Source organism: Stegodyphus dumicola, chromosome 4 (assembly GCF_044657685.1).
Source record: "Stegodyphus dumicola isolate Sdum_Otavi_A_Nest chromosome 4, ASM4465768v1".
Taxonomy (NCBI): Eukaryota; Metazoa; Arthropoda; class Arachnida; order Araneae; family Eresidae; genus Stegodyphus; species Stegodyphus dumicola.
The window spans coordinates 103,715,774-103,739,275 of NC_140771.1; the positions used below are offsets into that span (position 1 = coordinate 103,715,774).

A 23,502-nucleotide genomic window follows, 5' to 3' on the forward strand; every position below is an offset into this window, starting at 1 on the left:
TGTTAGCTTTAATATCTTCATGCAACAAACTATTATGTGTTTTTGAATTACACAAATTACACTTTAATTGTGAATTACAGTTTTTGATTAGATGTGAATTTAAACATAAAAACACAATCCTCGTTTTTTCACAAAGTTCTTTCTAGCAGTAACATCCAAATTCTTAAATTTAACGCATTTATATAACGCATGAAGTCCGTTACATTTCGAACATTTAGTATTACTAAATTTAGAATTCTGTAACGTTTTAGAACTAACATTACTATTTTTATGAACGACGTTAGCTTCTGCTTCTTTATTTATGATAATTTTGAGAGAACACCTTAAATTTAAAAAATCAAAAAATGATTCCAATGTAGGAAAATCATCTTCCGCTGTTTTCTGTGCCCATAACTTTCGAGTTTCTGAATCTACCTTTTGAAGCAACATGAATATTAACCATGGATCCCTAGAAGTTGCTTTGTCACCAAGAGCTTTCAAACCTCTGATAACTTCATCTGAAGTATCAGCTAATTGCCGTATGAAATACATTTTGATCCATAAATGTTTAAATTAACGATTGTACAATTTGCTTCTTTTTATCGTACCTAGCGAGCAGTTTTGCCCATGCTTCTTCATAAGAATTATTTGATAACGGAATATGTTTAATTATAGAAGTTGGTTCATCAGCAAGTGAACCGATTAAATACTGAAATTTCTGTATATTCGATAAAGAAGTATTATGCACTGTTGCAACAAACAAATCTTTAAAATTCATCCAGTCATTAAAGTTACCCGAAAAAATAGGAATATTCAACTTAGGTAACTTAAAGTTACTAATATTAGAATTTCCTGAAACATTTGGCACACTAGCCACATTCAATACATCTAATATATTTTGATACTGAAGTTTCAAACTAAAATACTTCGGTTCAAAATCTTCAATTTCTGACTGTTCTTCTGGTAATTGGGCCTCAAATTTATCAAAATCTAAATAAATCCTTTCCAAGCGCTCCAGATGCGAAATTATTTCATTTTTAGATAAATCGGAAGAAATAGTATTCTGAAGCCTTGTGAAGGCCGCTTTTGCCCTACCACGCAATCTAATGACAGTAGCTTGATCCATAATAAGTAATTGAAGTATTCAAGTTCAAAATCAAAATCAATACAAGATAGATATAAAACTTCAAGAATCAAATTCAGATGTAAATCGAAATAAAAAGCACTTATCTGTACTTGAACTGCTGACGAATTCTCTATCTCGCCGCCGTGCCTCCAGAAATTTGTTTACATTCCTGCGTTAGAATGGCGCAGACATGGATGACGCAGTTTCGGCCTTAAATATATTAATAAATTCAACGACTCTTAGTCTATTTAAATCAAACTGAATACATTTAATAATATAACATTCATACGTAAACATTTAGTAATAATTCAGGAGTTCAGATAAGCTTTAAAATAAGAATTACAACAGTTACAGGCCAGCTACGCTTTTAGCGACCGAATTCTACAAACGACAAATCTCAAAAGCGTGTTGCCAACGCAGGGCAACGAAAAGGTAGAAATTAATTCGATAGGCGTGGAAGTGAACAACTGGGTTTGTCAAAGTTAGTGAGTTTAGGAAATTGTCCACAACTGTAACGTAAGCAATCTTCCGAGAGGGAAAGTAATCAGTCCAGTGTCTTTTTAATATTTATTTTAAAACTTAAACAAAGTTTTCTTGGTTAAATAAAAAGTAAAACATAAGCACAATTACAGAAAGGAAAGACACAGCTTTCCCGTTGTGTGATGCGACTTACTACCACGGCATTTTCAGACAAAACCACTTTCTTTACCTTTTCGTTTTCGTTGCAAGGAAACTGAGCAAGGGGGCGGTTCTTAACGAGTGTTTCCCTTGATCACTTTCCGGCCATTTCGGCGGACCCCGTGGTTCTTTCTCAAGAGAACAGGAAGTCCTCTAATATAAACCTGATCTTTTATTAATTATGATTGCTACTACAACCACAATAATTTTCAGTGTGTTCTTGATGGCAGTTGGCATAGAGTGGTTTGTTCTCCTTTTTCTTGGAGCAACGCCTGGAGAAATGAGCTCCAGTACATTTTATACACCTGAGGCGTGTTTGTACGCAGTTTGAGTATGGTAGAAGGATTGGCAATGGTAGCACTGCAGGGAGCCACCGCGATTACGGTATGCCTCATTTTTCACTTCGAGGTATTGCAGGAATCTGAGACTGTAGATAGTTTTCGCTCTGTCACTTTTGAGAAGAGCAACCTGGAATAATGGTAGCTTTACGTTCTCACTTTCTTCTTCGATTCAGCTGCTCAGTCTTCAACGTATGGTACTCTAAGAAAATTATTTCTTGTTGGATATTCTCTGTTTTGGTATCTGTGGTAAGTAAATTACTTTAAGGTTACGTTCTTCAGACAAGATAAAGGAATGATATTTAACGTCCTTAGAGTAAAAACGGGCAGTCACCACTTTGTGACTCTAAGTGTTTCTCATAGACATTTTAAAGTGCGTGTCAGACATTTTATTTCGTTAAAAGTTCGTAATATTGGAGTCTTTGATCATTTTACGAAGTCCTTCCACTTATACGCGGAGTCCCGTACTGCAATAGGAGGTACTCTGGCTGTTCGTTTCGGATGTCGAAATTCTGTATTATCTGCAATACCATTTTCCAGATTTATATCCGTTGGAGAATATGAAACAAAACACTCTCATTAACATTGCATCTTCATTGAAATCATCTGGGGAGAGCATCATTCGTTTGTTCGACAAGAACGGAGGGGGGGCAGCAATCTCTCGAGCCAAGTGCAGTTTTCCACTTTTATGACCACGTAAATACAGTTATCTTTTTTCGGATTTTTTGCTTTAACTTCTTCATCTGGCAGAGTGCTTTCATACGAATTTGATACAGAAACGTTGTACTCAGGCGTCAGGCTTCTTGGTCGTTTACTATTGGAGCGCGTTGCATCATCTTCAGTATGTTATAGATTCGGCGCTTACCTTTTCATCATCGGATTCGGGAAGTGGTGAAAGTAGTGCCGGGAACTCAGCATGGGTTTATTCGTTGTAGGAAGGAACAGTCGTCTACTCAGTAGGTGTTCCAGGAATTATAGTAGATTCAAGATTTAGAAAGATCTAAATTCAAGATTTAGAAATCCTTTCATTTTAATCAGTATACCCCGCTCGGCAGATTCTTTTACACTTAGAGATCCGTTTTCCTCCTTTTGTTGCTGGAGTCATACACATGAGATAATATGCATTCTGCGGGAAAATAGAAAGAGAGAAGAGATAGTAAAGCTTCCAGACATAAAATAACTGTCATGTAAATTAAATAAACCTCACATATTCAAGCCTACTATAAAGACACCGTTTCTTGATTTCTATCTGAACAATTTTACAAAGTTATCCGACTGTATCTTATTTCTATATTTCATTTTGATGAAAAATCTTCTTTAAAGCAGATATTGTTATTACTGTATTAAGTTAAAAGGTACTGCATGTTTTACTAAATTTAATTAATTTTGGGGTATAAACATTGTGCAGGTATGTACGTGTATTATTGAAACAATTCTATTAAAACATTTTAACCACAAGATTACTTTATATCCATAACAATAGGATCTATTTAACATTAGGATTTATCATTAGGATCTAACTATTTAAGAAGTTTAATTACAAGCAATAACTTGAGTAAACGGCTCTGTGCCACATATTTGTTTATAGAATTCAGAACTAATTTCTGATAGTTATTCAGCTATTGCATAACTCTCGAGAACTACGTTCAAAGAGTAGGTATACCTGCGTGGTCGACTTACTGAGAGGTTATTCTTATAACATGCATGAGAGGAAACACACTATTTCCCGCATGATTACGAAAATAAAGCATTTTATTATTGAACAGAATGAGTATGGAACTAAAATTCTGTAGTCCTTTATTTTCTGTCGTGAAAGAAACTTTCAGTGCTTTTTAAGGGATTGGGATTGGGATTATTCAATTATGGCAAAGCACACAAGGGCTATCTGCCTAAAGGGAGGGATACCTTCGTGGAGTACTTTCTAAGGGAAACTGGCTCGTATACACGTTACACATGGGGAAAATCACGAAAACGCTCATGCAGCCAGCCCGTTCGCGGGATTCGAACCTCAGACCGAACTACCAGTGTTCAGCGTCTTTACCGCTCGGCCGCTGGTGGGCTCGCAGTGCTTTTTAAGAGTAAAGAAAAAACCTGAAAATTTTCCTTTTCACTTCAAATAGTATTGAAAGGAATACCTAAATTTTTATCTTAATCTATTGATTACAAAGGAGATTATAAAATATCCTAATTTTCAAGATTTATCTCTTTCCATTTGTCTGAAGCAAATGAATGGGAAAAATTAAAATTCTCGTTTTCACGCAGGTATTATAATAAACAAATGGAGCATCACAAAGTTTCTAAAACAGGAGTTCTGAACCAGAGGAGAATTCCCTCCTGGGATGAATTTCACAGTTTCAGGCGGATGAATGCAGTAAGCCTTTTATTTATCTGTTAAGTATTTAGTTTTAGTTTATGAATATAAAAAACTAGTTTTATTCAGGTTGATATTTATTAACATTTTCTATAACTTTTTTGTTTGTTTGATTTATAAAATACGTTAAAAATTAATCTATTCAAACCAACCTCTGAGCGGTAAAGTCACTAAATATTGGTAATTCAATCTGGGTTTCAAATGCGGCGAACGGACTGGCTGCATGGAAGTTTTCGGGGCTTTCTACATACGTAAATCAATTTTGCTTAGAATATCTTCCAGAAAGGCGTCACTCCCCTTATGCAGATAGCCCTCGAGTATTTTGCCATAAGCAAATAAAACAAATAACCTATGTTTAAATAAATGTATATGTATTTTTCGAGTCTGGGAAAGGAGGGGGGATGATTGTCTAGCAGCTGCGAAAAAGGTGCATGGAGCAAAAGAGATTGAGAACCACTGCCTAATTTATTAATACTTGAATATTGTCAAGTAAATATTTTAACATAGTAAGATAGATCTGAGTAAGATTCTTTACATTCAGTGTGCATTAATCACCAGGTTGCTCATTTTAAATTGCTTTGCACATCTTAAAATTCTCATCTTACGAAGAACTCGAAATGTTTTATAGAATATATTGCCAATTAAGTTTCAGTTTGTAATATGAATTTCAAAATAGTTGCGAACAAAAGTCGCAAGCAAATAAAACGTTGATTTTTTTTTATGAAAACTATTATATATATTATAGTAACTTCTCGTAATGAGTTATTGCTATTTTTTAAAAGAATGTTTTACGTTTCCTTTGTCTATCTATTTGTTTGTTTTTTGGTTAATTTTAGGTGATTACGGCAAAGCCTTGAGGGCTATCTGTCTAAGGGGAGGATTTTCTAAAAGAAAATTAACTCGTATACACGTTACACATAGCGAAAACTACGAAAACTCTCATGCATTCAGCCTGTTTGTGAAATTCGAACCTCGGACCGAACTACAAGTGTTCAGCGATTTGACCGCTCGACCGCTGGTGGACCAGTTTCCTTTTTTGATATTTATATTACAGGTGTCAGCATAAATTGGGCAATTTGTCTAGATGAGTTATTAATTTCGTTTTGGTATTTTGTGTTGGTTTACTATAAACGGCGAATCACTGTTTAAACTTGTTCCAGCAAATATTAGAGTCCTATATTATATTTGAAGAAATTAAATAACGAAGAATCTGCATAAATGTATGTATATTTCTCGCATTGTGATAAAACAACGGTACCTAAAGCCATCAAATTTTGAATAACGTACGTCTCCAACCGAATATGGGCATCTGGAAGCCCAAAACTGGAATTTGTTTTATTATCTATTTCATATTTTGTATAGCATTTATGAGTTTTTGATTAAGAAACTCAACGATTTCAAAGCGAGCAATGGCAACACTGTACGAAAAAAAAATTATCTCTAGCGCGCGAGACTATGTATCGGAAATTCTAAATATATGCTTATTTGAAAATTTTGCGATATTGCTGTTGAAATTTATGGTTTAAGTGCGAAAAACATGATTTAATAAATAAAGATAACACAGACAGAAAACGTTAAAAAAAAAAAAAAAAAACGCTCTTTATGGCGTAATGGGAAATCTGAAAGCTTTCAGATTTTTTTAGTTACATTTTATTTTGAAATAATTAAATAATTATTAAAGTGTAGAGCAGCGATGTGATTTGAATTACTTAATTAATGGATTTTAAAAATCACGTATACAATGATAGTAAAAATAACACATAAAATCTAAGAAACAAAGAAAAATTATATCTTTATGACAAAGTTCAAATAATGACAAAACAGACCTCTCCCCCCCCGAAAAAAAAGGAGAGAGAATCAGATGTAGCAAAAGTAAATACGTATCTTCCTGTTTTGAATAAATTATTAAACTTTTACGTACTATGTAACCAAGTATCATCAGACCGATACACATTTCGTTGTTGCATTAAATTGCTTGCTAGGAAACCGGAATGATAAAATTACATGTTTTTTTAGAAGTTAAACAATTCGATAGTTTAAACTTACAATCCATCCTTCCACTAGAGAAAATACTGATTTTATTTCTATTTGAGTGATTAGAGTAGGCTACAGTTATGACAGCACTTCAGCGTCTGAGTAAAGAGGAATGTACGTAAGGAGATCCTATTAAGAGTATTTTCGTTATTAAAAAATATAATTGCACTACTCCGACGATTATCAGAAGATGGAAATCCTTTTGTATGAATTTTGATTTCTTCAGTCTAGTAATCCCCAAAAGGTGTTCTCGTAAATGAAAATAATTAGAAATTTCACTTCTTAAAAGCTTTTAGAAAATAATAAATTAATACTAATCTAATGGAATATTTTGCATTATGTTACTAGAGGTTTAGGTAATAGCAAAGCTCAGTAACTGTTTTAAAAGGAAAGGATTAAGATGCAAAAAGCCCGATTTTTGTTAAAGAACTTAAAGCTTTGTGTTACCTCCATTTGTTAGCTTAATAAGACTAAGTTAATTCAGCCTGTATAACTAAATTACATTCATTAATCAAAATAATCGTGCATAATATACTCATTGTCAATCACGCTAACACGGCGTGACTATTAAGTCTTTGCAAAATATATTAACAACGGCAGTTCGCACAACCAAGTCCTTTTAAATAGAGCGACTTGAACGCTGTGCCTTGTTCGCATCAATTATGATGATTTCAATTACATTGGCATTAATCCTCTAATGCAGCCGACTTCTAAAAGTCTTGTTTTCGTCCCCTTGTTCTGCCATCCCCCTACCTGAGGGGGGAAGGGAAGCTTGGTCTTTGTAGAAGGGGGAGGGTAATGCTAAAGAATGGTCTCTGGGTACGGCGTGGGACGTGAAATTGGAGAAGATGCGGGAATTTAATCACGATGACAGTAGGCGCTTATTCTTTGGTATCCTCCGAGACTTAGGAGGCTTCCAAAGGGTTGCAATTTTTGGCGAATAAGCACACTTTTAAAAAATTCAGCATTTTTAGTTTAAAAACGGTAGCTTACACGCAGATCTTCAAATAAATAACCCATAATAAATTATTGCAATGATGACTCCAAACAATTATTGCACTGCTGACTGCAAAGCTGAAAGACTTCATTCGCAGTTGCTTTCAGTAATTTGAAATCGTATGACTGGAAAGTTTATTTTTATTATTTTTTAATTTTTAAAATTTTAAATAATGCTTTGTCTCTAATTATATTTTAAAAAGTATTTCAGGATTCCATATCTAAGCGGATTTAAAAAGAGTGGCTCAACTTGAAGTCAACTTTTTTTCCCTAGATTTGGTTTGTAAACATTGGGTTTCAAACATTCGAAATACAAAAAGCAACAAATAAATTTAAATCTAATGAAATATCATCGAAGAAAAGTGCGAGCATCGCATAAACTGAAAATATTGCTTAGAATTTTAATATACCTAGATAAGGATAAGCTAAGTATAAGTTCAACAGCCACCTAATTTTTACCCTCAGTAAATAGGTAAAGGCCCCTTATACTAGCTATCCATATTAACAATGCCCATGGTATCATTCCTGTGCTGCAGTTGCTGTTTGGGGCCACCGACACCACAAGCTCTGCCACTGGTAGAGCTTGTAGTGCTCCATTTTATATCCGGATCTACGCCTTTGTTTAAACATTTATGCTGCAGCATTCATATTTAATGGTTACGTAGCTGCTACATGATTCAAATTACACCATTGGCAGAGTTGACCAGATTAAACATTTGTGTACATGCCATTGGATAATTTAAGATTCTGAATATAGATTATGTAGACAACCATTCATACAACTGGTTCAGATGCACATGATATGAACTTAAAGGTTAGAGTGTGATTACACTTAGTTTATATTATTTCTACACTATGATCACCATATTATACTTAAATACTGACATTTTTGGACAGGTAATTTGTGAATTTGCGTTCAGTTATTGAATGTTCGACAAGTCTTCACAGGCAGTTCATGCATTTTGTCTATATATTCAGTTTATACATGGTTTTAATATACCTAGTAACACTAATACGAATAAAACTATTCTCTCTAACTATACGCAATTATCAATATATTATAAGACTAAATTTCATAGCTTCTGGAAGTCGAGGAGCGCTAAATAAATAGCCCTCATACCGAGTGTTGAATGCTGTCTTATCTCGTTTTAGAAATTCCGTGTTCTATCTCAATCCAGAAATTCCCATCGAAATCATTCATTAGAATCAAGTACGGGGGCTGAATACTTTACTTGGGTATTTACTATCTATTATTCCCTGTAAATCTTGTTGAGTTTTTACCATATTAAGGCACTGCCGACAAAGCTGTAATCAATACTACCCTTTATTGTAGAATATATGCTTTTGTCGCTTTTAGATGTATATGGCTCAGATGATCGCAATAAGCTAATATATGACTAGCATAATCATATGATGATATGATTATGAATAAGTTTGATTCAGAATCGTGACTGTCATATTTAATTTAAAAGCACAGTATACGATGCTTGTGTAATTCTGACTGTAGTATGAAAAATTCAGTTCTTGTTGAAACGCCGGCTGGTGAGTTCTTTACGAAGAACTGAGTTCCTGTGCTAAACCACGATACGCTGATTACGATTCTCAAGGAGAAGTTAAAAGACTTACTTAAGAGAATCTGCAGCTGGCTTACGTATCCCTACTGAGACTGTTTAAAACTGGAGTGGCACTATATTAAATGGGATTTATTAGTCGTAGACATAGGTAGTTTTTAAACTGACGTTTGGCTTATATCCCCTGAGAGAACAGACGCTTCGAAAAATTTTATTGGCTTTATCCTTCACTCAGAGAAGTGGCTTTTAATGAATCAGTTGCTCATCGACTGTAAATCCCAGACATGAGAACTAAAGTATAGTGTTTAATTTATAGGGATATCCGATGGCCGAACTTTTATATTATTACGACGAATTACTATTATGGTTCTTTTAATGCTATTATTAATTTTTAGCATTCTATGGTTAGCTTTAAAACATTTTTGAATAACAAAGTTGCCGTGTTTGCCTTGATTGACTTTTTCGATAGAGCCGTCATTTTACAAAATTTGCAGTCATTACGCTGTGTGAGCTTAAAAAAAAGTCATTATAAAGATTAAAATGTATTTCATTTTGATATATTCTTCAGGGAGCCATTTAGCGTCAAATAATTCAATTTAAATTTTTATCGTGAATTCTCTGTCGTATAAGCAGCTGTATAATATGTGCATTATTGCAAAAGGATATTTTCAAGCAATATTAATGGCCTGGTCTCCGGTAAAGGATAATAAGAATCTCATTCATTGTAGATAAAGGGTAAAGGATAATAAGAATCTCATTCAATTAACGACACCCGATTAAGCGAAGTTCTCCATTTAACACTTGTTTTCGTTGGTCCATCCCAAAATATATCAAACCAAATTATCTTTGATTTACTGCCACTCGATAATTAAAAGTATTGTAAAAATTAATGTGCCGCCCTGGATGGTATAATAAAGTAGCGAAAGTTGTCTACTAGCCCGAAATCAGTGCTTTGGGTTATAATATTCTGCATAAAGCTTGATTGTATAAGTATGTCCTTTCTCGTTTCTAACAGGTGTAATATCGTTCTACCATACAGTGTGCATTAATCAACGTCTTCGATGGTGAGATGGCTAAATGATTGATGGGTTCTGTCTTTTTTTTTAATATATATTCGCATATTTACACATCTTGATGATGAGTTGCTCATATTTTATCTAGGTGAGGGAAGCTCATTATTAAATATTTCTTCTTAACTTACATAAGCAAACATTTCCCCTATGTTTATAACTGAATAACCTAGATAATTAATGATTTCTACTTAATAAGTATGTATCCCTTTTGTTAAACATGGGAATGGGGAGATGAAAGATCAAGTTTTCCCAAAATATTTTTTAAAAGAAATGCTGTGGCATTTTTATGGTTATTCATATTATTTGCAATATTCCCGATTTAAATTTTACATTCATGAAATTTTATTAATTCATCGAATGACAGAAATTTATTCAATACTGCATTGTGATAATTTTTATGAAAATTAAATACTTTTTCTGATTGCTGCTTAAAAATGTTTTCCAAAGGGCGCTGCAATTATTTATATCTGTATCAATGGAGAAAATTATAAAATTTTCTTTTACAGTTTTCTGAGCATTTTGAAATTAATTGTCATGTTACTATTGGTATCTAAAATATACATTGTGTTTTTATAAGGTACCTGAAATTGTGGTTCTATTCCATAAATGTAATCAATCACATGGTAACCAATTTTTGGATGGAAGTGATATGTATTCATTTATGCTAGCTTTACTAATCCAGCTGTGATTTGATCCAAGCTTCATTAACTGTAGTAATTGCTAGGATTAAATTAAATTACCTCTGAGAAGTTTGAATCTGTATATTTACATTGTAAATGGTTTCATTTCCTTTTTAACTTTGATTAAACTGTTTTGTTTTTTAATGAAAACATACTACTTGGAATTATTAGAATCAGGCTTACAGAATTTTATTTTATACAGCTTGAATTCTGCTTTAATAGCATCAATTTAATACTTCTATTAAATTAATTACAAAAATTTATGTCTGAATTGAAATTTCAGAAACAAAATAACGTATGATTAATTAAAATTAGTCTGCTCGCGTTAATAACCATTTTCCAGTGCTTCAATATTTTTTGTCAGTTTTATGCAATTGCACAATATTGTTCTTATTTGACAGTTATTTTGGCTTCTCTTTTTTAAATATTTTACAATAATTTATTTGCTAAATATCACTTGTAAATTAATTTTACTTTGAGTCTTTAAATAAATATTTTTTTCCTTACCTGAGATATGTTTATAATTTTTCTTTCAATTTTTTCGTTCAACTAGTTTATCTCAATTTTAATTTATTTGCTGAATTTGATTATTATAATCATATTAATTCCGAATAAGGGGCTGCCATTAAATTAGATAGTGTCAAACTCTGCTAGTCTCGGCATCATATTTAGTTTATGTATTGCTATATTTTTATCAATAGCAACTTTTTGCTTGGTAAAAAAGACATCAATTAATAAATTTAATTTAATATTTATTTCCTTTTTTCCCTATGCATTGTGCATACCGCGTAGATTTACAAATATCAGTTTTCTTTTCTTTCATTTTTTTCCTTTATTTCTCTTTTAAGTAAGCTAATGACTGAACCATCTGTAAGGTTTAGAAATGTAAAAACGATTTGAAGCTAATAATGAAGTAATTTGGTGTAAAATATAATGAAGTGCTGAATAGTAATATCACTTATCAATAGAATAGGAATTTGTAAAAAAAAATATTAACAAATAATACGCAGTTTCAAGAAAACTATAATTTAATGAATAAAAAAAATTAGTCATTTAAAAAAATAGAAGCCCACCTTAAAAAAATTACTGGCCACGTTTGTTTTATTACAGGACTGGGAGGAAAGCAAGTCAATAGAAATAAAATGAAGCTGCCTTTCTAAAATTATAATGTTTCAGATGTAATTATAGCGTAGTTAGAAACTGCTAATTTTCAATTTTCAGTTATCAGAAGCTGGACAACATTGCCAAATTAAGCCCATTTACAGTAATTTTCTCTCATTTCCCCCCAAATTTTTAACATTTTATTATTATTATTTTTCATTGTTGTTGTAATATGTGATTGGAGCTGCTTCATCGATTTTTCTCTTTTTTAGGAGATAAAGGATTTTGCTTAGAGAGTTCTTGCAATCAAAATTAGCATCCACTTTCTTCTTTTATAAGAATTCTATTAATTCCGTGAGTTTCTCCTTAAACATAGTTTTTCTAGTCTTAAAATTTCAAAATATTCCTCGTTAAAATTTTGTCAAAACTTATTGCAGAACATCTGAATAATTTGTTTATCTCTCCTCTACATAATGTCACAAAACATTTTTGAGTTCATATTAAAACACTGTTTTGATTTCTTAGCTCAGAAAGCATAAATTTTATTTCTACTTTATTTACAAATTGACGTATTCATCCCGTTAACAGTATTCGTATCTATAACAAGTTTTGCAACTTGTAAATATTAGAGTTCGTTGCCCATACAATTTACATCAGTTTTAAAATCCAAATTATTTTATGTTATAATTTTCAACCATAAAAAATCTTTCCACAACAGACATCAGAATATTTATATGAGCCTATTGCCAACGAACAACGAAAGTTGTTAACCAATTTCTTCTTTTACTTTTTTTTTTTTGGAATATATCGTCGCTTTTATTCATAATTTATGAAAACATTTAAGTTTTGTTTTTAAAGAGTAAACTCGGTTATCTATTAACTCAAAACTGTTCTGTAAAGAATTTAATCGAGAACTCGACTAAAATTTTCTGTAATAGTATAAAAATTTCACCACTGTTTTCGAAGTCTTCATCATTTACTTCATCAGCTTTTTCAGAATCAAAATCTAATCTGAATTTAATATAAGACTCTGTATTGAGATATGGGATTCATTGCATCAGAAATAGCTTTGATTACTTATAATAATGCTGTGAATATTAAATTTACCTATCGGGGGTATCAAAAATGAAATGAATTTTGAATTTCACCAATTAAATATATGATTAAAAATTAAAATAAATATTTAAATTATAAAGAAGAGCTTTTATTACTTTTGCACCTCTCAATTCTATAAAACTTGAACGGAAATTAAAGGTCTTATATAGCGTCGAACACGACATACTGGAAAATGGATATTGGCAAAGCTACATGAAGCATAATTACAGGTATACCGTTTCGTGCCATGGCAACCCTTTTCAGACCATATGGATAATGCATGGTGTCGTTAAGTAACATACTCAACGTACCACCCCAAAAAACTTCGAAAAATTTGTGACGTCGAAAAATGAAGATGCATTCTTATATTTTAACTGTTTATTCTGAAATTTATTTTTATTTGCTCTCATACTCATTGTAGTTCAGTAAATAGAATTTCATATCTTCTCACAAGTCATATTTTTGTTAGGTAACTTATTTCAGGCATGTCATCAAACTTTCACTAAAAAAATTACCAATACGTGATTTTTTCATTTGGAAGCTTCTTTAACACGCTTACTGTTTAGCAGAAAATAATACTCTCTGTGACAATATTAATACTCTCAACGACAGAAATAAAAGTTAATTTATGACAGTATATGTTAAGCATCTAATTTCTTCTCTTTACTTTTCATTATTAATATTGAAGTTAAACATATTTCAGCAATAAAAGCCCTTCTTTAAGCAATTTAAAAATGTTCAAATTGGCTTTGAAATTTTAGTTTCTTGAACTTCTAAAGTGACGTAATACTTTCAAGATTACAAATACAGATTATGAACATACAAGACCAAAGATTTTACTTGATTCCATTGGAGCATAAATATATACGGGGTGGGCCAAATAAGACTTACCACTGTTAAACATAAATAACTTTTTTATTTTTTGATATAATACTTTTTTCTTTTTGTAGGTTATAATTAAATTCCTGGAAATTTGCTATGGAACCGTACAGTACAAAACAACGCGTTAAAATGATCGAGTTTTTCTATTCTTGTCAACGATCAATTGTTATGGTGCAGCGTAAATATCGGCAATATTTTAATTCAAGTGTACTGCTTGGTGCGGTGTTATGGCCAATAGAGTTATCGGCTCATACTTCTTCAAGAATAAGCATGGAACGCCGGAAACGATTTCCGAGCTTCTTACAGAAGAATGATTGAAGACTTTTTGCGGGCCAATGGCTGGGATATTTAAAAGACGAAGTGCATGTTAATAAACCACATACTATTATAAAGCTGAAGCAGAATATGCAGCTTAAGTTAGTGCTATGACAACCCATCCAGTGTAACTGTTTATTCTGAAATAAACAACCTCTCATTTGTCTGACCTGTACAAAGGTAAGCAGAAGTGGCGCTATGGATTTAGCCATCCACTGCAATCTGTGCTGCTTCTACATTCTGCTGGCCGGAGCAATCCTAAATTCTAAATATTCCCCTGCCCCCCTAAGTTTTGCTGTCCAGTACTTCCACTCAGCTCTAAAATTTTTCCTGCTTTTAAATTCTATCCCCCGGATAAGCCGCACCGATTGCACCGGCTCTGGCACCGATCCTGCTAGTGAGTGAATTCTGAATCGGTTAGCCCATAGCATATAAGTTGTAAATGTTAGAGTTGAGAATTTGAGTTTACTCTGAAGTGGATGGGACGCCAGAAATTCACCATTGTTCGAACAGGTATAACACAGTCGCACTAAGTGTGAAATTCCACCTCAATTTTGAAAGAGAACACCTCGAGAACGATCCGAGAACATACCACCTCTCTTCCTTTACCACAGACTTCTCGAGAGGACTTTCAGCTCTTCGTGTATTTTGAATGTACCCCTACCACACAGGTATTATAAGGTTACACTAAATCATGCCTTCTCCGGGATTCGAACCGGGCCCCGTTGGTATGGCAGTTAGCTTTACGATCCAGTGTACCAGCTTGATATTCGGATACTTAGTTTTTTCACTGACGTTCAGTTGCAATAACAGTACAGCTCTTTTCAATTATCTGATGAATTTTCCACATAAAGCCTAACAAGTAGAATAGTTCTCAGTTGATAGTTGATCTCCTTGGAAGAAATATGAAAAGAAATTCAATTTTCTACATACCGCTTTGAATATCAGAATTTCTAAAACACGCAATGAATGCTAGCTAGTATTTATTAACTTGTAGCTGTGCTAAAAGAACTGAAAGGTTTGTTAAAACTAATTGTTATAATTAACCTCTTGTGTTTGTATATTGTGAATTTTGACTTCGCAATAACTTCTTTGCGTATTCCTCAACAAAATGCAAATCTGCAGGTGATACTGACATTTTAAATTACTATACGGAATAAAAGTGAGGAAAAGGAATAATAATATTAAAAAAATACTATTGCACCTTCGTGGTGTAATGGCCATGGCCAGCCCTCTCGGCGCATATTCGATGGGTACGAGGTTCGAGTTCCGGAGAGGGCTTTGCTCATTTTTCACGTCTCCAGCTTGAAAAAATTTTGATGTCTCTACAACAATAACTGCAATAATCAAATAGAGCTCTACAGTTGCGTAATAATAGTATAATTTTAAAATGCTGGAATCAAAAGTTTTCTGCAAAAATGAATATAGAGTTTTAATTTATTTCTCTGCATGTCATTTTGAAATTTTTCTAGTTATTTATTTGTATATCAAAAGTGGGGACAAATTCAGGGACCTTTCCGAGCAGCTAAAACTCTAGCTACGCCATAGCAGCCGATGTTCTAAACACACGCCAGTAAAATTCTGAGCTAGCTTAATTAGTCTGTTTTATGTGGTTTCCGACTACTTTATCTACATTTGAAATTTTAACTTCCTGTCAACCTGAAATTTTATATTCTTTTGTTGGTTTAAATATTTGTAAGGTAGCTGAGGCTCACTGCAGCACTAGCTTTGTCCTTTTTGTTCAATTTAAGACTAGATAAAATTTTTATAATCTATTCGGTATTTGTGATTTGCTAAGACTAAGCCATAACTCCAGTAGAGTCCTCACCAGGACTTAAATATAAGTTTCCAGTTATAGTAGTGTCCTACGATGACTAAAGTTCACTTGAACTTGAACAATTGTTTGGAGATTAAGAATAAAGCTAGGCTTCTATAGAATGGATATAATCATAGCTGCAAATTCTAATTTATAGTAGTATGTCTGTGACTCGGCCATTTTTAATTTGTCGGGAATATTCTGTTTATGATCATACAATGGAGATTTTGCAAATTGCGCAAAACGAAATTCTGGGGTGTTTGAAACTATTTTCTATTTCTTTTGCAAGAATATTCTCAGATTGCGCTGCAGAGCAAATGACGCAGAATAAGTAACCTGACATCAATAGAAAACTGACTGAGAAGTCATGCAACAGAAACATTAGTACGTTAACATCTGAAACGAAACATATGTGACAGCTGATTCAGAACTCCTTCTTCTCCAGAGGGCGGCTTTTTTGGATGCTTGCTTGCTGAGAAAATATATAAAAAAAATATCTTACACAATCTATTGTTTTGGCTACATTTCTTTGGCGACAGTCATCTGAAATTCAGCAACCCTCTATCGTAAAAGCTCACATGGTACTATAAGTTGGGGGGAGAAGAGCAGCAGAGTCAGAAGATGCGGTGATAATGTATCAGCAACGGGGAAATGGGGGAATGAAGTGGAGAGGGATTGGTTTTATAGACACTTTCTGATGCCTCTGTGTCTCTTTTATTCTTGGGCCCGTGTAATCCCGGCCGTCTTTCCTCTAACACCTTCCACAATCACTGCTACATCGCTCACGGTGCTCTCATTAGAAGGGTTACTGCGATCAATTGAAAAGGTGAAGAGCGCCAAATGTTGAACCATGAAACAAATTGAAACTTTTGGCGAATATCCTCTTTTTGTTATTCTGAATAAAATGAGCTTTTATTAAGAAAAGCTAATTATGTTAAAATGATACAATATTATCGTACTAATAAAATAATAACTGAACTGCAAATAATTAAAGAACTAATGAAATTTTTTAAATGTTTATATTTTTCTACTTCAGTTGCCTCAACGGTATCCTGCAGGATTTTTTAAAAATATTTAAAACATTAACTTTGAAACAATGTGTATTAAATAATTAAATAGGAAATAATGAATATTAAATAATTAAATAGGAAATAATGAATATTAAATAATTAAATCGGAAATAATGAAAATTAAATAACAACATAATAATTAAATAATAACATAATAAATATTAAATTAGTATATACAGGGAAATTTTAAAACAGTCTATAAGCTTTCGTATGGTAGAAGATGGTCTACAAATTGAATTATAATTGAATATATATTGTAAGTTGTTTTATGTTTCATAACGAATAGCATATAAGGGGCAAGATAACAATTTACTCTATATCGCATTGCTTATATTTTAGATACCCAATACGCATCCGTACTAAGTTTCATTAACATTAAAGAAATGTTCGTATTTCTCATTGATAACGTAATTTGGCTCTTGTAATATGTAAAATACAAAAGGAGTGAAATAATGCTAATTTTGTAACTTTTTATGTACTATATGTCTTCAACAGAATAAATAAGAATCTAGACCTATATAAAATTGATTACTCATTTCCATGTTTTGTATCTGAAGTATCACTAACAGAATTTCATGACTGATGACTTAATAGGAAATGCAGCACATATTCTAACCAAAATTCTATGGAAATCCTTAAAAAAAGGTTGGTATAGAAAATAAAATTGTGTTTTCTACTTTGTGAGTAACCCGAAGGCAGATTTTTGGGGATGAGAATATAAGATAAATATAAACTTAAACCAGAAATGAGCAGAAAATCAATACGAATTGTGTGGTCAGTGCTGCAAAAGTACATTTTTTGACACAAGCAAAAATGAAATTTAATTTCTTTCGCTTTAGCAGTTTTTGAAGCAAAATAAAAGGAGACTTCTGAAAACTCCTTCGATGATTATCAGTCTTGTTTGAACGAAGCGTTCTTCAAATTTCCCAAGAAACTATTAACTTCTAAATTGACTAACTTCTAAATTGATTATGGCAGTCGAGGGGTGTTCGCCTGAGAGGAGAGATGTCTTTGGGGAGGACTTTCAAAGGAAAATTGGCTCGTATACTACGTTACAGACGGAGAAACCCAGGAAAACTCCCACAGAGGAAGATCATCGGTTTAGAATCCAACCTAGATCTAAGTGCTAGTATTCAGCAACTTCACCATTCGATGGAAGTAAAAAGAAGAGAATTATAAAAGTAATGATAAAAAATTGACAAATTTAACTGCATGATCTGAATTTAAAAATAGGTTTTTTCTAAAGAAAATTTGTTTTCTTAAAGAAATAAGAATAAAAATTGTAAAAAAAAAAGTAATATGTATAAATACTTATTTAATGGAAAATATTAAAATTTTTTATCGACAGTTTTTTTTTTTTTCCTTCAGGGTACTTTACAACCCTAATAATATTTGCTCTTAGTAATATATGTGAGTAAAAACGGAAGATTTTTTCCCCTCCAGTTCTTTAACCTAAGTAACAATACTCTTATTAACATAAAAGCAACTCTAGTCTGACGTACATGTTGACCGATCATTTAAATAGATAGAACATTCTATCAGTTTAGAGCGGAATCAAACACAGATCCTCTATTTTATCAGTTTGAGTACTCAGATTATTTTCTCATTGTCAGTCTAACGCGAGTTTTTATGTGCAGTTTTATTTAATACCTAATTTATTTGCTATCTAATAACGTATTTTGATGGAAAATGTGAATCTAAATTATTAATCCATTCCGATGACTAGTTTTTTTTTTTTTTTTTTTTTTTTAAACCAGATATTTGAATCAGCAAATAAATTTGAACAAAATTACAAAATTATACAAATAATTATAAAAACAATCTCATTCTATAATTTCTTTTTATTTGCTCACATTAAAGTAGGGCAATAGTTTGTATTACATATTTATACAAATAACGAAAAGTTACAGTTGCTAACAAAGTTCGCTCTATAGGGTCGCAAAGGATTACAAGTGTACAAACGTATATCTTAATCATAGAAATTCAATTTTAAAACACAGGAAAATCAAAAATTACTTTACTTATTTCTGATCGCATATCACACTATCATAACATATTGTAGATAAAATAAAAAAATAAGGTGAAAATTGAAAGTATTCACATATGAAAGCATATTTTAAAAAATATTAGGTTAGGTAAAAACTAAAGTTATAAAATAAAGGTAAAATTTATATGAAATTTCTAACTTAATGTATGAGTTTGAGAGATATTCGGGTGCACGCAGATAAACGCTTATATATTTGTCCTACGATATGTATGCATATATTCGCCAATGAACCAAAAAGAACATCTTTTCATTATAATGTTTTTCTTCAAGTGCAATAAAAACTGCTTTTGACTGGCAAAGATCCGACCAGACTTTTTAGGATTGCTTTGCTGAAGCAATTTAGCATTTGGATGAGCCTCTACAGGTCTAATTTTCTGTTCTTACTACTTTTCTGTGGCATGTTTGTTGATGTTCGATTGAATTAGTGTCTGAATTATGGTATATAGCATGTCACATAATCTCCCTCAGTCGGGTAACTAAACTGGTCTAGTTGGACAATCCCATACTCAGGCCGTTCCAATGACTGCGACACATTACTCTAATGAACACATTGATATGTTCAAAAGTTGAATTAATACGGACAAATTAATATGTTTATGATGTGTTTATAGTTGTTACAATTTTTTTCGTTGTGTAATAATATCTCATATGGGTGATTCAACCGTATTTTTTGTTTCGTTCAAACAGCATTAAAATCAAGTCAGTTATATAAACCAGCCAATTAAAGTTTGTTATATATTTACAGATTCAAACTGGGAAATCCTTCAGTGGTTGCAATAAAAAGCATTAATAAACATTCGTTTGAGGAAAAACTAATGGCAGATTCACTCGTCATTGATTTGAAAAGTTTTGCTGAAGAGATTTGAGGCTACAAAACGAAAGCCGAGGCTGTCGAACTTTTTCCTTTCATTCGACCTCACCGGAAGAGCGGTGTTTTGAGACACCAGGGTGCCTAAGCCAAGGCCCTACCCCTTGTAGAATATATTAGTGGCTTAGAAAGATGACAAGAGTTAACTAATCAATAAGAATATAAATCTTATTATAATTAATTTTTTTATAATTATTAAACATTAAAAATTAATAGAAGTTAAGCTGCTGTAAGTATAATTATTTCTACTTTGTAACTTAATAAAAGTAGTTAATGATATGTTAATATTTCAGATTAAGAAGCTGGGAAGCGAAAGCTGTGGATAATGTGAGGCACAAAATACAGTAGAGCTGGTAGACTGGGAGAGAATACATGGTAAGTAACAAGTACTAATAGTCTGAATCCGTAATAATGAAAATTCCTTTCATTCGTATGATTTAATCTAATCACATCCATAAAAATCTGTGCGAGAGAACGCAAAGAAAATAAATATATATAGTTTTCGATTTGTTTAACGGCACTTGGTAAGAAAAAGTACAGAAGCTCGACAAGCAAGTGCATCGCGAACACACTGATGAGAACAAAACATAGAGTTTGGAAGTGTACTCTTCTTTCTTAACAAGAAATGAAGAAGAAAGGCCTCTGCAATGAATTTTAACTATGGATGAAGCGCATATTTACGACACTCATATACTTTCGTCGCAATGGTTAGGAGGAAAAGATGCTTTAGAAATGACTCCAAAGGCACACTTGTATCAAAGAAGTTGCTATTTACTGTATGGTGATTTTCTAATGTTGCTCACTACTCATTCCTTTCCCGAGGTGAAGTGACAAATGCAACTCGATATTGTATAACTATGTGGAAATTGTATGAAAATTGTGCCTTAAAAGCAACCAGCACTTGTGAATAGACAAGCAAAGGATAGGTAAGCTTAAAGCTTCAGGGTAATGCCCGATAGCAAACGGAAATTTCAGCCATATTGACTAACTAATTTCAATACGTCTATCTCGATCAGCTAAGAATGCTGCGGAGGCGTTAAAATATATGCATCTCTTGCCGAAAAGTTGCCGAAACAAGCTAACTGATCGCACGCTAGAATCCCACAGCCTTTTACGCCCACTGGCTCACTGGACTGAGCTTGCCGTGTCTAAAGGATATGCTAACCTCGTCAACTGTATCAACTGGTCAACTATAATATACTTCATCATTTATTGAAGCCCAGTAATGCAACACTATTATAGTAGATGAGCTCTTTAAAGGGAAATTGTGTCCTATTCTTTATGCTCTCCTGCATTTCCCTAGAGATTACCATTTTTATGTTTTCAGTACTAAGTCCTTTTTCGTTTAAGAAATGCTTTGCCAAAAATACATAAATTTATTAAACACTGGTGATCTATTGAAATTTCATTGAGGCATTGATTTTTAGAAAAGCGTTATAAATAACCTTATCATATGTTAGCAACAGGTACAGGTAGAAGCTAGGCCAGCACCTCCGTAGTACCACAGGTAATTGAGGTATTGCTGAACCTAGCTAACTGTTAAACTTTCCACCCCAATTTTGAGGAAGAATACCCCGGGGGTGGTCCGAGGTACTCCCGCCCCTCTCTCTCTCTTTTTTTTTTTTTTTTTTAACCATCAACCACTTGAGAGGACATATGTTAGCAACAATGGATTTCTGTTGCTGGAAATTATTTTGAATAAACAAGTATACTTCTTTTTATTATCTTCTTTATTAATCATCCTTTAAATCGGCCAATTAATTTGCAAACATAACAATCAGATTCTTTTATATCTGCGTTTCTTTATCCTGCAATGTTTCTTTCTTTTAGACCATTTGAGCCAAATTATGTTAAAAATTCTGAAGTCTTTTATCCTACCAGATCGTCTTTTCGATTTTTAGTGGGAATATAAAAGAATGCTTTCGGGTAAGACCTTGCTGGAATTTAATTGAATATGGCAAAATACATAACAAATTATATTGTATTTCCTTACACATTGAGGAAACCATGAAATTCCTACTCAGCCAGTCCGTTTGTTGAGAACTCAATTCGAAATATGATTTTCCAAACAAGAACTTCGACTTTTAGTAAATTACATTCATTTGTTATATTGAAATGTGAAACATTTTTTATTTAAAACTGTAATAGCATTTTAAAAGAACGGAACCAATTTTTTTATTTATCTGGTAGAATGTGCGTTTAATTTATTTTAATTAGGGCATTACTTAAACTTTATATTAGGTTTATTTTATTATTATGTAACAATTACAATTACAATTACAATTCTGAGTTGTTACTTCAAGCACAAAATTTGAAATAAATACATGCTTTTAAAATCTCTATTTTTGAAAATTACTTTGAAACCAAGTTGTAGATAAGATTACAGATGAATGCAACAAAGGACTATTCTTAGCAATTATTTGGCGAGGGAAAATTAATTTTTCTCAAAATCATTCACTAATCGACAATCTGGCATCTGAAATTTAGATAAAAATGCTGTGAAACATGTATTTAAAATTTGAAGCGATTACTGTTTCACGAATTAAATGCATATGTAGGCAAGAGTTCATCTCAAAGATTTTGTATATACCTATCATAATTTTAAACTTTCTCCATGTTGAGAATAATCCAGCTTTTAGCTTAAAAACTTTCTGAAACTTTCTGACTTTCTGAAAGGTGTTTGTATGTATCTGTATTGCTTAGTTATTCGTTGAAAATTAAAATGAAATTTCTGATAAAATAATTGGGAAACATTTTCTGCTAGACGCTACTTGTTTCAGTTCTCTGGAGACAGCTATCATTTTTTTAACAAAGCATGTAATAATCCAGTTGCAAAATAATAATATTAAACAACAATTAAAGTTTTCTGGTTTGTAATTATGAATCATTTTTAAAGTTCAAGGAAATTTATTCTGAATTGGGGAAAATGTTTATTTAGATTTACATATGTAATTTATTCTTACTAAGATTTGATGAAAAAAGATAATGATTAGTCACGTTTTCATATTGCAAACAATTTAAAACGAGAATTTCCACCCTTTTTTCACTATTTTCCTTCTTCTCTTTTTTTTCTATTAAGGAATGGAACAGTACAGAATCTGAACTGGAGACCATAAATTACCAAGGCCCAGAGGAAAAATATTTAAAATTATTCCGAAAGTAATTTTAAGATACTATTAGAATAATTTGCAGAAGACCAATTACTTTGTAATATAACCTAAGAATTCTCCTGAATAATCTGAAATAAATGTGTAATGGTGCAACGGCCTCAATAAGAATCATACCATGTACCGTGGGGAAAAAGTGCAGTCCAAATAACATTAATATTGATTGCATAATTTTGCCATAAAGTATAAGAATAAAAAAAACTGAGCTCACACCTAGCCAGATAACAGGTTTGAAATATATATACATACATATATATTATATACGTTTGGTGTGGCCGATTGCAATGAAGGAAAA

General features: G+C 32.3%; 1 long non-coding RNA gene across 1 annotated transcript in view; it reads left to right on the top strand.

Moving 5' to 3' along the window:
* LOC118184959 (uncharacterized) overlaps window positions 1–23,282 on the top strand; it is a 191,369-nt gene extending 168,087 nt beyond the window's left edge. The window contains exons 3-4 of the long non-coding RNA XR_015040505.1: window positions 20,334–20,415; window positions 23,120–23,282. This is a non-coding gene — a long non-coding RNA (uncharacterized LOC118184959). The remainder of the gene's footprint in view (window positions 1–20,333; window positions 20,416–23,119) is intronic.
* The last annotated feature ends 220 nt before the right edge of the window (window positions 23,283–23,502 follow it).